The sequence below is a fragment of the Stegostoma tigrinum genome, chromosome 12 (genome assembly GCF_030684315.1).
Source record: "Stegostoma tigrinum isolate sSteTig4 chromosome 12, sSteTig4.hap1, whole genome shotgun sequence".
Lineage (NCBI taxonomy): Eukaryota > Metazoa > Chordata > Chondrichthyes > Orectolobiformes > Stegostomatidae > Stegostoma > Stegostoma tigrinum.
In genome coordinates, this window is record NC_081365.1 from 64,287,128 (window position 1) to 64,304,172 (window position 17,045).

Consider the following 17,045-nt stretch of genomic DNA (forward strand, 5'->3'; position numbering starts at 1 on the left):
TATCACGTCAGCTCCTCTATAGCAGCATTTGGCAGGTTTTGTTACATTCCAAAAGCTTTGGTATTAAACAAATGTCAATTTAGCCTTTTTTTCATGTTGAAGTGTTTACTTGGGCTAATTTTTCATGTGCTGGTGTAAGTCTATTTCAGAACTGCTGTAATATTAAGTTGGTTAACTGAAGGGTGTCTTACTAAAGCAGACATTCAGTTCATAGCTGAATAGAATCCCAATAGTGTGAAAATAGGCCATTCAGCCCAACAAGTCCACACTGTCCCTCTGAAGAGCATCCCACCAAGACCCATTCATCTCATGCTGCATTTCCCCATGTCTAACCTACCTAACCTAAACATCCTTGGACATTGGAGAATTGAGCATGGCCAATTCACCTACCTTGCACATCTCTAGAGCACCTAGAGGAAACCCACATAGACATGGGGAGAGCGTGCAAGTTCCACACAGACAGTTACCTGAGGCTGGAATTGAACCAAGGTTCCTGGTGCTGTGAGGCTGCAGTTCTAACCACTGTGCCACCCTAGATGTTAGAGGATTCTAGTATCTAAATTGTATAAGTATAACCTAAAATTGATTAATGTTGATGATAGCTGTCTGAAGTACTTTATTAAGTGTAAAGATCTCACTGAAAGGTAAGCAAAGAAATGTTTGAAAAACACTTTCTCACTAAGGCAAGGTTAGCGAATAACTGTACTCAATCTGATCATCAGAGAAAGGGTTCAAAATAGTAGGACAAACTTTGTCCATTTGCACAAAGCAAGTTAAGCACTCATTAAGTGTACTTTGCCTGCAATGATATGAGCCCGTTAGTATTACACGATTCGAGTTGTGTTTAAGGAGCCAGCTATTTCCCCAGATGCAAACTGACCGTCCCAACCTCTAGATGTCCCCTCACCCGACAACCTCCAACAGATCCTAGTACCTGGAATTTGAAGAACAAATTCTATTCCTGGTTGGAGTCTTCTCAATTGCAATGCAAAAGATCTCCAGTCCCTTATAATGGTACACCGTATCTGTCAGAATAGGTATTTGTCTTTATTCTATCATCTATGCATCAGGACTTGTTGCAGTGTCTATGATCGAAGGTGACACAAAAAGAAGCACCTTATACAGTGCTAAAAATGTCCATGTCAGAAATTAGAATAAGAAGCAAAAGCAAAGTAAAATTTCTCCACTCTACCCCAATCTTGGGTGAGGCTGTCTTCTGTTAACACTGGAATTTTTTTTTCAAATTAGTACCATGGCTTCTCTGGGATTTCAAATTGTTGTCAGATTATGGAAAGCTTTGTTTTTGCGACCCATTGTTACCAGAATTGAACGTTAACTTCTGCTCAGTTCATTCCAATTAGAGAGCCACCATAGCTAGCAAATAACTAAATTCAGGCCCAGGTAACAAAGATTAAAGTTAAAGAGATTAGATTAGATTCCCTACAGTGTGGAAACAGGCCATTCGGCCCAACAGGTCCACACCGCCCCTTGAAGCATCCCACCTAGACCCATTCACCTATAATCCACACACCCCTGAACACTATGGGCAATTTAGCATGGCCAATCCACCTAGCCTGCACATCTTTGGACTGTGGGAGGAAACCGGAGGAAACCCATGCAGACACGGGAAGAATGTGCAAACTCCACACAGACAGTCGCCCGAGGCTGGAATCGAACTTGGGTCCCTGGCACTGTGAGGCTGCAGTGCTAACCACTGAGCCACCGTGCTGCCCAAGTAGAAGTAGACCAAGTGTATTTTAAAAGAATGTACGAAGTGATTGCGAAGATGGAGAAGAAAGCCTCATCGATGAGTTTTATGAACATGGACTCTCCTATGAGTTTCAGTTCAGTCTGTACTGATTGCAGTTGGCCTTTGAGCTTGAAGGTTGTGGCTCAGAAGTAGGCATCCTGTGACTGTGCCACAAGACCTCCCTTCAACCTTGTGCAACCTTGAGCAAATAATCCACTGTCCTCATGACCCCAACTGAAGAGCACGTAAGTATGTACACTGCACACATGAGAACAAGGTCATGTTAAACTCTGATACATCAACAGTTGATTAGCCCCTTCCAGGCAACCTTTACCTTGATGCCATTTCATTGTTTCGAATGGAAGTCAAAGTGGAAAGAGGTGAAAGGCGGGCTGCTGATCTGCTATCAACCACCTTGCAGTATCATGTAAAGTCTAAACCTAGCCTGTTCCCTAATATGAAGAAGATCAAGCGGTGCTCCCATTTTTAGCAGATGCACCATCACTGAAATTAGTAGCACTGTGCACAAGTGGACACTGGTGGCTAAAAAAAAACAGGTTATTCTTACATCAGAGATAATGGGAACTGCAGATGCTGGAGAGTCCGAGATAACAAAGTATGGAGCTGGATGAACACAGCAGGCCAAGCAAGCTTTTCTGATGAAGGGTCTAGGCCTGAAACGTCAGCTTTTGCGCTCCTAAGATGCTGCTTGGCCTGCTGTATTCATCCAGCTCCACACTTTGTTATCTCTTATTCTTACATCAACTCTCCATGCTTCCATGTAAACAAGAAGCAACATTTAAAATAGATTTGAAAAATTCTAGAGGGATTGCTCTAAACTGCCAGTCATTATCCTTCTTAAGGTAACTTAGATAAATTTGTAGGCTAAGAACCCAGCTTCCTTTCTGAAGATGACTTATTTCAAGTTAGTACTAGCTTCTGAGTACAACAATAATGGTATCAAAGTGCACAGTTGTGTGCTAAATGCTGTAATTCTTCCTCATCAGGGTGAGTGAGATTCTTGCCACTCTCTCTTTCAAATGTATAGCAGCCAAGTGCTGCACTTGCTGTGTCTCAGCTTTTCTACCCAAATACAGCCTTTCAAGCAAACATCTCAGGACGTTGAAAAAGTACTAAGGTATTTTTAAAACCTGTCCCAAAAGATTGGAAATCAGCCTGTAGTAAAGACTGATCCAGTTAAGTGATCAGAAATGTTTGCTCTTGCTAAGAATTTTGATGCTTTCCACATACAAATCAGTCTCCTGCATGTTTTTCTGTAGCTGTCAGCCTCAACTCATTGGCCTATTTGTAGTTTCATGCATTTTTGGTTCCTTGAAAGTGTGGCCTTTTACACAGCATCGTACGGTTGACTGAAGGAGAATTGAATGAATCGTTTCGGCTGCATTCCGAGAATACAGAAAAAACAAGAGCTGCCAAATTCTTTTCATTTAAGACAGAGCTGGAAGGGATTATTTCCACTCTCCACAGGCTATTTCTTAGTTCAATACGTCAGGAGTCCAGTGGGCATTCTCTGGTATCACCTCCCCTCTTTCCTTTAGAGCCATTTCCAGTTCCCATTCTTGAAGAGTCACATAACAATACACAATTAACGGAAACAACAAAGAAAAGAGAAAAAAAAAACTAAGATTATCAAACCTAAACAGCAGTGATGACCCAAACTCACTTCATCTTTCTGGCACATTGACAAAGGGCTCATAATAAATATTTTACTTGCTCTGCTGTGGATCTTCTGTGCTGTTGAAAGAAGTGGATAAAGGAAAATGAAAATACAAGCAGAAGCAAATAAATAAAGGACTAACCAGCCCAGAGCATTATATCTTGTGTTCTCAATACAGAAGGTATGAAATGTTTTATGACTTTGGTACTCCTGGTGAGATTAAAATTGTTCAGCCAAATGTGCCACACATAGCCATGATAACAAAGTGTGAGGCTGAATGAACACAGCAGGCCAAGCAGCATCTCAGGAGCACAAAAGCTGACGTTTCAGGACTAGATCCTTCATCAGACAGCTCCACACTTGGATTCTCCAGCATCTGCAGTTCCCATCATCTCTGATCACACATAGACATGACTATTATTAGTTTGCTGCTGGAATCATCTATTGAAAAGAATTTTCTTTTGATGCGTACAGGAGATGTGGGCATTGCTAGTCAGGCCAGCATTTATTGCCCATCCTTAATTTCCCAGAAAAGAGCCAACCACATTTCTGTGGGTCTGGAGTCATGTGTAGGCCAGACCAGGTAAGGATGGCAGCTTCCTTAAAGGGCATTAGTGAACAAGGTGGGTTATTCCCAATAATAGGCATTGGCTCCATTGGCTCTTAATTCCAGATTTTTATTGAATTGAAATTCCACCACCTGCTGGAGCAGAATTTGAACCTCAGTCACCAGAACATTAGGTAGGTCTCTGGCTTAATAGCTCAGTGATAATGCCACTAAGCCATCGCCTCACCAACAGGTGAAATGCCTCAGGTCTCTGTTAGACTTTCAGGGAGGCCGAATAATTGGGGTTCCATGTGAAAGGTGGGGTATGTCTTAGAAAATAGCATAAAGACCCAAAGGCGACATGAGGAGGGAAGGTCTTGTCAGAACCTCTTTGGCTAATTCTAGTAAACTCAGGAACAAAAACAGAAATTGCTGGAAGCTCAGCAGGTCTGACAGCATTTTTGAAGAAAAAAATCAGAGTAATGTTTCGAGTCTGGTGACCCTTCCTCAGAACTAGTAAACTCAGTTTTGAATAAATGTGCCTTCATGTCCTGCTCCAAAGCCAGAGCACAATATCTAGTTTGATACTCCAGCAATGAGGCAACGTTACATTGTGTGAGCTGTTGTCTTCAGATGCGTACTGAGCTGCCTGCTCAGGTAGATATAAAAGATGCAGGTCACAATTCAAAGAAGAGCAGGGAGATCTCCCAGTGTCGTAGAATTACAATATCCATTAGAATTAGAATATTCTTTATCCTCATGTGTGCTCAAGTACAGAAGTACAGGAATATAATGAAAAGTTTACAACATTGCCTCCTTTGGTGCCTAGGTACAAAGTACTTAGGTACATATCTTGCATACAAAAGAGGAATGGAAAAGAAAATGTAGTTGTATTGCTTTACAATGGTTGATAGTATAAGTTAGAAATAAGATATGAATAAAAGGGCAGACATTAGAGTTAGATAAACAAATTACAAATAAACATCACATTGCAGTAGCTCAGCACAGGATTTTCCACACTTGGTCTGACCACCCCCACCCCCCCATCAGACCCCGGCCCAACAACCATCCCCGCTCTGCTCCAAGCCTCCAATCCACTCCGCACTGACTCTCAGCTGCTCCAAGGTGTGTTTTCTCCAGGACTCGCCTCCCTACACTGGCCTCCGCTCCGGGGCTCTCTTCTCTGAGCCAGCCCCCACTTTAGGACTGCTTCACCGTGCCAGCCTCTGCTCTGTCGAGGCACCTCCAGGACTTGCCTGCGGCAGCATCCTGCGTGGAGTCATCTCCTCCATTCCCCTCTGGGTAATTCGACAGTTGAAAAAAATGCAGTAAAGTAGAAAAAGGGCAGAAAAGAAAGAAAATAAATGGATGAAGCAAAAAGCTCCAATTGGGGCATCTTACTTTGCCGCTATCTTACTGGAAATGATGAAATTCATGGAATGTAGGCATTATTGGCCAGGTCAGCATATGTTTCCATTCTTAAATGTCTATGAACTGACCTGCTAGTGAGCTTGGTGGGTTTTTGCAATAGTTTATGATAGTTTCATGGTTACATTATTGAGATGTGCTTTCAAATCAGGATATTTTTCTTAACTGAGCTTCAATTCCACAAGCTATTATGTTGGAACTTGAACCCTAGTCCCCAGTACAGTAGCCTGGACCTTGAAATTATGAATCTAATGGCATCACCACTGCATCACCACCTAGCCCAATCAATGATGATTCCTAAGCCAACAACGAAAATATCAACAGCCTTGAAGGCTAACACATAGTTGTTAATAACCACAGTCACGTTTACAACCATTGCAATGCAATCATAGCATGGCTCTGGGCCTAGAGTTTTGGCTTCAGCAGCTGGCGGATTCCAGTGAAGATATCACATACATTGTTCCTCACTGAGTTTCAGTTCAAAGAATGGTTCCCTAAATCTTGTGTGGATATAGTCTTTTGCAGAGAGAGCTTCAACCTTTCCTCCATCTTTCAGCAGTTTGTCCTGCTTCATGTGACTTCCGCCATTCTCCCAGACATGCTCAGTTCTAAGGGACTGCCTACTTATATGTGCATATCTGGGAGAAACTAGTTTGCGCAGGAGCACAGAAGTCCGTAAAAAATATTTCAGCATGTGCCACACCGCTCTCTGTAGACTTCTGTAATTTAAAACAAAAAGTCATTAAATACTTGCCCAATAGTATCAAATTAGGAGCATCCAAGATAACAAAGTGTGGAGCTGGATGAACACAGCAGGCCAAGCAGCATCTCAGGAGCACAAAAGCTGACATTTCGGGCCTAGACCCTTCATCAAAGGGTCTAGGCCCGAAATGTCAGCTTTTGTGCTCCTGAGATGCTGCTTGGCCTGCTGTGTTCATCCAGCTCCACACTTTGTTATCTTGGATGCTCCAGCATCTGCAGTTCCCATTATCTCTCAAATTAGGAGCATTCTGCTTGGATATGAGTCAAGAATCAGATTGGAATATCATTTTTCAGCACGCCTGTTGCTGCTCCTAGCATGCCCACCTAGGGTGGGTGATATACCAGATCATGAAGTGAAGGTTACAGTTGAATACAATTTTGCTGAAGCTGATGGCCCACAATGCCTCATGAGTGCTTAGTTTTGAGTTGTTTAATCTGTTTAAAATCTACCCCATTTAAACCATTTTACACAACATTATGGATGGTAGACTCAAAGTCAGGACAGCACTGTGGCTCCAAAATAATGATGTGGTGGTCAATTCTACCAAATCTCCATGGACAGCTGCAAATATGATAAATAGATTGGCAGCAATGAGGTCTATAAGGTTTCTCCCTCTAGTTGATTCTCCCACCACCTCCTCCAAGCTTAGTCTAGCAGTATGTCCTTTAGGAGAGAGAGATAATGGGAACTGCAGATGCTGGAGATTCCAAGATAATAAAATGTGAGGCTGGATGAACACAGCAGGCCAAGCAGCATCTCAAAGTAAGTAGTGGTGTTGTTGACCCACTCTTGGTGATGAACATTGAAATCCCCAACCAAGAACACACTCTGTGCCCTCTCCACACTCAGTGCTTCTGCTGAAAAGTGTTAAATATATACAGATTCATCAGCCTAATCTGCATACATCCAGTGGAGCGTCATTGCATTGCCTTACCTCTTTGCCAAGATCGAGCTGGGCATCACTTATCTCTGGACAGTATGTATGATGCACTTCAGACTTCAATTATGGACTGTAAGGGCACTCATAGCACCCAAAACACTTGTGAGGTCAATTATGACCCTTACTTTCTTAGAGCTGTTTTCTGATATATTAACATCTAGGAGGAGTAACAAAAGTGGATGGGCAGGGTAGCTTTCTGAACAAAGTGGAGAAATAAAAAGCCTCAGAAAACCAATCCCACAGTCTCATGATATCACAATTCTTAACACAGCTTATTCAAATTGGAGCATATTTTGCTTACCACAGCTGGTGAGTTGTTTATTTATCTAGTTAATGTACATTTGTTCTTCTGAGCTTGTTGAATAATCACTTGAATTTGATAACAAATAGATAGAAATATTTCAAGTAGGCTATTAATATGACCACGGTTTAGATGCTTTCCTTATTCAGTGGTTATCTTGCCATTCATTGTGGTTCAACATGCCTTGAGCAAAACCTTTCTAACAGTACAGAAAGTTTATTTGAAAATTATCTCTACAGATTTCCAGATAGCTTCCACATTTAAACCACTGTCAGCTGGGGTACTAGCTAGTTTATGCTAAACATCTGTGGATTTGGGTACAAAATTGGAAAGGACCACAGCTACTAATCACAGTTTGTTAACCGATATAATAATTGTGTATGTGGGAATACAGAATGAAATTGGATCTACTTGGCCATTTTCCCATGGTCAAATCATATGTCTGGCATTATGATATGCACTGGAAGGGCATTCAGCCTGCCAGCACATGCTGTTACATCTTGCAAGTGAATAACAGCCTTTTGGATGAGATATCAGAGGGCAGCCAGTGCTTGTGATAGCAGACACAACAATAAGTTGGCACATTCAGAAGAGTAGAAGAGCAGGGGACAAAATCTTTGAGAGAAAGCAGAAGAAAAGAAGAAAGTTCTTTGTGTTCTTACAGCAAGCAGAAGGAGATAGGTTGAATATTTTGTTACATTTCCCATTTATAGTATTTATTAACAAATAAGCAGTTGAATGATAGATATATTAAGTAATGTATGCCGAAATATAATTAAGTTGGTTTGAAAAAAAACTTATGTACATATGGCACAGTTCACACTCAATTGACATTCCAAAGCCATTAAAATACAGCCATTCATCAGCGAGGAGGATGGGATGTTCCCTCTCCCCATCCCCATCTCTGATGAAGGGTCCAGGCCCGAAACGTCAGCTTTTGTGCTCCTGAGATGCTGCTTGGCCTGCTGTGTCCATCCAGCTCTACACTTTGTTATCTTGGATTCTCCAGCATCTGCAGTTCCCATTATCAAAAATACAGTCATTGTTATTTGAAGTAATATCAAATCTAAGGTAGGCAGTAGCCCATTTGCCTCAAAGTTCCCTCAAACAACAATATATAATAATGATCAAATAATCTGAATTCTCTTGACGTTGATTTTTAGGAATAAATATTGCACAAGACTGAAAATATCTGTAGGTTCTACTTTTTAAAATAATGCCACGGGACCCTTTCCACTCAGTTGGACGGGCCTGAGTTTAACACCGCATCCAACAAAAAATACCCACAACACACCCTGATTACTGCAGTGGAGTAAAGGCCTAGATTTTTGAGCCGAGGTGCCTGACTAAGAGACAAGACTAATTATTAGTGTTGGGTAATGGCTGTAACACAAGAAAATAAAAGCACATGCAAAAACAGATCATACGAAGTTACAGATTTATAACTTTTTTTTCAGTTCCGTTTAATCATGACCTGAACAATTAATCACAAAATTGGCCCAACACTGTTATTATTTACCATATATGTTATAGTGTACGCTAACAGCTCATATAGTATCAGCTGTCTGTTCTCACACAATGGGGAAATAAAACAACAGCCTGGTAGGTACCACAGCTCAATGGTAGCTCCACTACCTCTGAGTCACTAAGATGTAGGCTCAATTTCAGCATACAATCTAGGTTATTTGAATGAATTCTGTGTGTTTGTTTTTTGGATGAGACATTAAGCGAAATAGATCAGACAGAGACAATAGACCCCTTGTCACAACATGAAGAATAGCAATGGAGTTTTTGATGCCCTGTTTGCCCGTAAACCAGTGTCACCAATGACATATTAGCTCTTCAGTTATCTTATGGCTTCCTGTGGGAATTTGCAGTGTGTAAATAATCTACATTTGCAGTGAGTGCAAGCCCAAAGTAAAGTTTTTCATTAAGAAGCACTTAGAACATACTAAGAGTGCAAACGTGTATCTGCTGCTTCCTTACCATTGATATTAAATGATATGATTAATGGAAGCTAGGCTAGCATTATAGAACACTGCCCACCTTTAAATTATCAAGAGTAGATGTTATTTTTCACATCTCTGGCCCAAATCTATGCAATCAACATATTTTCTTAATTCTGTCCTATAGAATATACAGGGCTACATTAATTGTTAAATGCAGGTTTTGGTTCTATTCAAGTGCAATTCATAGCCTTCGCAACTTGTTCTATCACCTTTAAACATTTCTGGACATGGAATCCTTGGTCGCTTTTCCCTGGGTAGGGCCAGATATGGAAGTGGCTAAGCATGGGACTTCAAGTCAGCAGTTGGCATGTTTGTCCACTTCATCTCTGGGCAATTTTTTGGGAGATGGGATGGACTTAGCAAGACTTACTGTCCATAATTGATGGCTGGCCATCTGAGACAAACAAGGGCCTGTCAAGGCCAATTGCTGCAGGAACTTAAAGAGTCTGGACTGCAGAGAGACCTGGACTGCATTACAGTGAAGCATGATAGCGCTCATTCCATCAGCCTCCACCACATTCAATGGAATACTTCTAAACAGAGTAGCATCCCTATTGTATACAAGTCTACAAGCATTCAGACAAAACTCCTGCAAGATCAAATTCCATGGATTGGACATTCTGTCCAGGTGGCTGAAAAGTATCTGCCCTGCCAAGTCCTATTTTCCTTATTCTCAGGTGGCCAATGTTTTAGTGACACGACAAAAAAGAATCCCTGAATGACATCATGGATCATTCCTTCCTCAAATAATGCTGATCTTGCTAACGGTGATCTTGCCTCATGCACGACTGGTGCAATATAACCTGTATGTCTCTGTCTATGTTTTCTTACAATCTTTGATCTGTACATCTTTGCTTACTGTGATCTGCCTGTACTACTTGGAAACTAAGCTTTTCACTGTACTGCGGTTTACATGACAATCAATCAATCAATCCTGACCCCATTGCTCTGAATGTCTGGCAAGAGCTTGCCACCAATCGTTCAGAAAGGCAGTAACTAGTCCATCAAGCTGAATCATGCTTTGGGTCACAAAGTCTGAATGATAGTTGGGACAGCAGCAGAAAGGGAAAGAAAGTTATGTGAATTTTCATTCCAGATCCCATTACTTGCTGGGACATCCTGCACCATTCCCTCAAATATCTGTGCATCTAGAGTTGACTTGTTCAGTCACGGCTTCAGTAGACATCAAGTAGAAACAAACTCCTGACAATGACAATCTAATTAGGATAGGGAAATTATGACCAAGATCCCCATTACTGACACATTTCCCTTCTCCAGGTAATGGATCTGGAACTGGCATCACTTTGAGAGCTGCTAAACATCTCGGCAACTATTCTTTAGCTGTTTGGAAATGGAAATCCAGAAGACCCTATTATATCGTTAAGCTGAAGGGAGGGGTGGGGGAGTATGGGGCAGTCACCTGTTTGGTACTGTCATTCAATAAGTGATACAAAGTCCACAGATTGATGTTCTAGGGATATAGTTGCACATCCTATAATAGCTGATGGTGAGATTCAAACTCACTGTTTAAAAATCTTGAATGTGAAGAAGCATCCATCATGGAATCCATTATGAATTATCACAAAAACCTATTTACTTTCTTTATGTCTTTCAGGCAAGGAAATCTGTAATTTTGATAAAGTCTGGTCTACATCTGGCTCCATGCCTACAATGATGCAATTACTTCTTAACTGCCCTCTGAAATGGCATAGCAAACCAATTAATTCAAAGTCAATTAGGCATAGGTAATAAATGCTGGAACAAAAACAAAGTTGTTGGAAAAGCTCAGCAGGTCCGGCAGCGTCTGTAGAGGAGACAATGGAGTTAACATTTCAGCTCCGGTGACCCTTCCTCAGAATAGACCCTGGCCCAGCTGATATCCTATGTCTAAATAAAGTTTCACTCAGATTTTCTCTTTCAAAATGTGGGCTATGCCTGTAGAACTAGTGGGAGAGGGATGAACAGAGGATACAGGGATATGCAACTCTCACCAAATGGTCACTACTTGTCTATTCTTGAGAGGGCAGATATTTTTGTTTTCTTTCTACTGTCATGTTTTTCAGTGCAAAACAGCATCTTGTAGGCAGGAGATGATTCCACTTTGTAACTATATATGCCATGATGTGCTTGAAAAATTGTTTCCAGCTTTTTCTGCTTGCTCGAGAGAAATACTCCAGTCAGGACTCCTCACATTCCTCTCATAATGCCATAGAGTTCAGCAATTCAATATGTGAGAATTGTAAGGTGAAACAATATTCCCTGCTATGACATTTTCAAGCAGGAAATTACCATTCTACTGTGAAGACCCATGTAAATATCAAATTACAACATCTTTAACTTCCAGAGGAGAGACTTGTGTACACAAAAAAGTATATGGATTATTAGCAACTGCAACAGCATTTTTAAAATAGCAATTCACATTTCTTTCTTCTGCCCCTTGTAGAAACCTTTTGCCTTAAATAAAAAACATTCCACTCTTCTTCTTCATCTTCACTGAAAGATATTTTTATAAGTCAACATCAAACAGGCTTCAATTCCTTGCTTAGTTTAAGAAATTATTCTCAGATGGATAAAATGTTATAACGTATGATTGATGTTCTAACCCACATGAACTTCAGTTTGGCTTTTACACAATCAGTTTTATTGCCCTTGAATTCAAATGAAACTCCATTGCATTTTATTACCTAATTGACTGCACAGGGCTTGTGGCTGTCTAATTCTCAACCTCAGGGGACAGTGCAGTTCAGAGGTTAGAAGTTTTGCCGGAGTGAATTTCTCTATTTCTCTCTGTTGCTCTCTTATTCTCTCCACCTCACTTTGCCAGAAAACATATCCTGAGGCTTGAATAGTTCTTAGTACGCCGGGAGGTGCTGTTGCATATTCCACTCGGCTAGGTTTCTCCGCAAGTCATGGTGCTAATGACCCAGCACTCTGCTCATGACCCAGTACACTGTCGCTCTCAGTCATCTAATATTACTGTTGCTGATTCTAGGAATTTTTTTTTACCCTCCATGTGCTAAGATTTGTTTCTCTTTGTCCCCTGCACAACAATGACTTTATTTTTCTTCACATTGTTCATTCAGCTGTATTCAGTTATCTTAGCACAGATTGTGTTCCATGTTGCCAGTGTTCTGTTGCTGCAACAACTTATGGTTGTTTGGCTAACAGCACACACTGGGTAAAAGGTGACTATTCACTGATATCTGGTAATGTCTTTGATTATTTTCTTTATTTTGCCAGTTCTTTCTCTTTTGTTTTGTCTTCTGTCCTCCCAGCACATAGCAAATCTTTCCAAAGTCCCATGGGCAACAGTTGTTCTCCAAGGCAGCGAGCCTGTGAATGTAAATAGTGTGGGTAACATCTTCCTGCCACGTTACACCCCTTTAAAGGTATTATCCTGATGGATAAGTACAAGATTTGCAGTTCCAGTGGAGCAGATCCATTGGATGCCTGCCCACCCATACTTAGACAGGCCATTCAGCCTTTCAAGCCTGATCTATCATTCAACGAGGTCATGGTTGATCTATTTCTGATCTGAGCTTCATTTTCCTGTTTGCAACCAATAACCCTTGATTCCCATCATATCTGTAAGGATCTCCTTATTGTTACCCTCTGTTTGGTAGTAGAAGATGCTGTCCAGGCATGGGCTGGTAATTTCAAATGAAGTCCTGTTAATGTATTAATGTCATAATAGGGAAACTGGAGAAAGCAAGTTTTCTTCCTTAGAGATGAGATTTGATCATGATGCTTAAAATTATGATGGATTATGAAGGGCAAATAAAGGGAAACTGTGCTTCTAATGTTTGAAGGTTGTTTACCGAACACCACAAATTTATGGTTATTAGCAAAAGAACCAAAAGCAATGTGAGAAATCTATTTCACATAACAAGTAGTTTAGCAATTGGAATGTGCTGTCTAATAGAGCAGTAAATACAGGCTCAACAATAGCCTACAAAAATGAATTGGATATATGGTGACAGGAAAACAATTTGTAGGTATCTGGTGAAAGTGTAGGGAAGTGAGACTAACTGGATTGTTGGGTGAATGAAACAGGCAGAATGAATGAGCTGAATGGTCTCCTTCTATGTGGTATTATTCTATGATTCTATTCAATGTGAATTGGTGCACCCACCAGTTTGCAGTAGATATCAAGAAAATACAAACTCTCTTAGCAGCAGATCTATATTGTTAAATGCTGTTACTTCAATAGATTCAATAATTTTGATTTGGCTTCCAGTTTGGCTTCTCCTTTGAGCTGCTGTGAAGGTCCTTCTCCTGCAGCAGCAATTGTTTCTTCTTCCACTCTCTGCTGACAATAGAGTCATCTACAAGCTGAAATCTTGGAAAGATCTGTTTAAACACAGCCCAGAGGTTTTAAAAGTGGAATCGACTGGATGGAAATGAAGCCCAAATCTGTTACATTTACAACAAAATGAAGGAGCAGGTCAACTTCTAGCCAGACTGTTGACAGGTTATTTTGTCAAGGAGGACTTCAAACCATCATCTCACGGTGAAGCACAATCTGACCTTACTAATAACCACACACATGCACTTTTCTGCAGAGATCTTTGGATAAGAATAAAGATTGGCAGTTGTCCATGTTCTAGGTCAGTGATGATGAATCAAATTGTAATAATCCTTCAATCAACCCACCTAGAAACTGGAAATTGAATTGTATAGTTCAATATCATGAACTCTCAATGATTAGAACCAATAATGGGGTGGACCATCGAACTATATGCTCTTTAATGACTCTGTCCCCTTTCTGACACCTGCCCGAAATAAAACAGTAACACTTGGAAATATGTACTGGTTGTAATAGAGCTCCTTTTTAAAGTATACAAGACAAGTTAGTTCAGTATGTTTTCCATGTTTTACTTCCAAGGTATTCATTCTGGTCCTGTATATACTGATTTATATACTGATCTTATACTGATTTAGACCTACATTAAACATTTTAAACATGTAAGTGCCCATTTGTGAGCATTCAAAGAGATTGTTAATTCAAGCTGGTGTTCTTTAGTGGCACAGACACTGATAGGTATATTTTAAACATTTCTACGACTTTAAATTTACCAAGACGCTGACTGGTGCTTATTAATGAAATGAGTAAAAATGCTGTGTAAACTGTGTCCCAGTTATTTAAAAACAATTTATTCACAGGCAGTGAATTAGACACCGATTACAAATGTTTATTGTACCAAACCCATCATCTGCTATATTAATAAACATATACCAGGTTAGTACTCTTAACAGGATCAAGAAATACTTTCTGAAACAACTTTTTAAAAAATTTATAACCAATTGTTGATTGCACAGGATCATTGAGGAGTCCACATTTGTCAATATGCAAATAAATTTGAGTGGAAGTTTGAACAAAAGAGAAACTTCTAAAAACTAGCACAATTTTGCAGCAGCTTTCTCCATCTTATTACCTAAAGTGAAACTTCTGGTCTAAGCATTTAATATGCATGTTGCTGTCTCTTGAATGAGAGAGTTCCAAATAGATTAAGACAATATAAACAAGGTACTGCCTGGCTGTAGATAACACTGTAGCTAGCAAACTCACTATAAACACGTTTTGGTTCTGTTCAGTGTGATTCTTTTCTTGATTGAAATATTTCAGTTGCTGACATCTTAACATAATTGATTACTTCAACCAAATGGAATCAAGTGCTTACTGAATTTTATTTTCATCTGTATGTTGAAAGCTGTGCAGCCCAAAATGGGTCTTTTCTTCATCTTTTGTCAATTCACCTTTACCCTCTGTCATGAAATATCAATCTCCCCTAAGTTACGAAAGTATATTGTGCATCACATGTGCAGAATCTGTTTGTGAGATATTTACTGCTAACTTTTTTTTGACATTATATTCAAATGCAAAACTAGTACTTAGGATTATTGGTACTACAAGAATATTTTCCTGTCAAATATCTTTTACTTTCATGAGCATTAGTGCTATCGAGATGATGACTGGGACTAAATTAAAGGGGTTCAAGATCCCGAAAAGTAGATCAAGGGAATAACGAACCTAGAACCTACCAGTCATCTCATCAGAAACCAGTATTGTTAATTCTTTCTGCCACTGAAATGACAGTCCTTGAATCTAATGAAATCCATACTGGAATGGTCCTGACTGAGGTGGGCACAGCATGCTCTCACAGTTTTCTGAGGGCATCCTATAGAAAGAAATCTGAACTTATGCCTTTCAACTTCTCATTCACCTTGTGTGCTGTTGTCAATTAGATTGCACTTTATAGAAGGACCAGAAAAGGCAAGCCCACTTATAGGATAGTCACTGACAGAACATACTAAGGTGAATAACTTCATATTTGTAAGTGCTGTTAGTTGTGACATGTTTTAATTGTTTTGCTCAGCAATTTTGTGCAGTATGGTAATTGCATAGTTGTCTTTTTTTTCTATTGTCTGAATTTATTGGACTTCTGATAGACCTATAGTCACAGAAGTTAAGATACATGGCAACAATTTCTGCAGTTTATCAACACAGGATCTCTCAAGCAGTCATGTAGATCAATTAGATAGCAGCATACGTACCTCCCAGATGCAAATAGCATCCAGCTGGGCTCCCCTGGCCCCCCTGGTTTCCCCCAATCACCTGCTCCTGAACTTCCAAGCAGCTCTTCTTCCTCTCCTTAGAGGCACAATTGCTGGAGGTAATAACTGATCTCTCATATTGTCAAAGTCTGGATCATGAAGTCAAATGGCTACTAATCTGGAGGGTCCTCAGTCTCCTGCCCCTCTTTCATGCAGCAACTGGGGCTGTTCTGCCTAACCTTACATGCTCCTCCCATTCCTCCCAGGGACCAGGGGGAACCATTGGCTAGAGCCCATGACCAAACTCTTCCTTTTCTTGGAGACAACTATGAACTCAGTGAAGTTTTGAAAAAGTATCTTGATCAGTATTAATGGCTTTCTTCAAATATGGGCTCATCATTTATATTTCAGCCATGAGCATACAAATATAAGAATATGATAATTAGGTGCAGAAGTAGGGCATTCAGCCCCTGGAGACTGTTCTGCCATTTGATAAGACCATGACTGACCTGATTATGGTCTCTACTTTCCTGCCTATTCCCTTTAACTTCTGATTCCCTTGTTAATCAAAAATCTATATACTCAGCCTTTAAAAAAATCAATAACCCTGATTCCACAGCTCTCCACAGAAGAAAATTCAAAAGCCACCTTCTGAGAGAGAAAAAAAATTCTCTCCATAACAAAATGAAAGAACCTTTATTTTTAAGTAGTGTCCTTTTGTCATCTCTCCTATGAAGGGAAGCATCAATTTGGCATTAATCCTATTAAATCCCCTGAGGACCTTGAAATCCACAGCATCATTTCAGATGGTTGCTGTTAGAAGAGTTTTAAAATGGAATGCCAGCCAGCAAGATGGCATGCAGCCTCCTTAATATGGAGTAATTGATCATCCCTCCCAGGGAAGATCTTTCCTACAGTACATATCTACACCTTTACTTAGTTGGCACTAAAGGCAGGCTCACTAGGAGTTTCTTCTCAAGGTCCCATCTTGCACCAACTGAGAAACTATTTTAACATCTGAGTATCCCAAGGAAATTCATCACTTGAAACATTAAGTTAAAGAAATAGGCACAA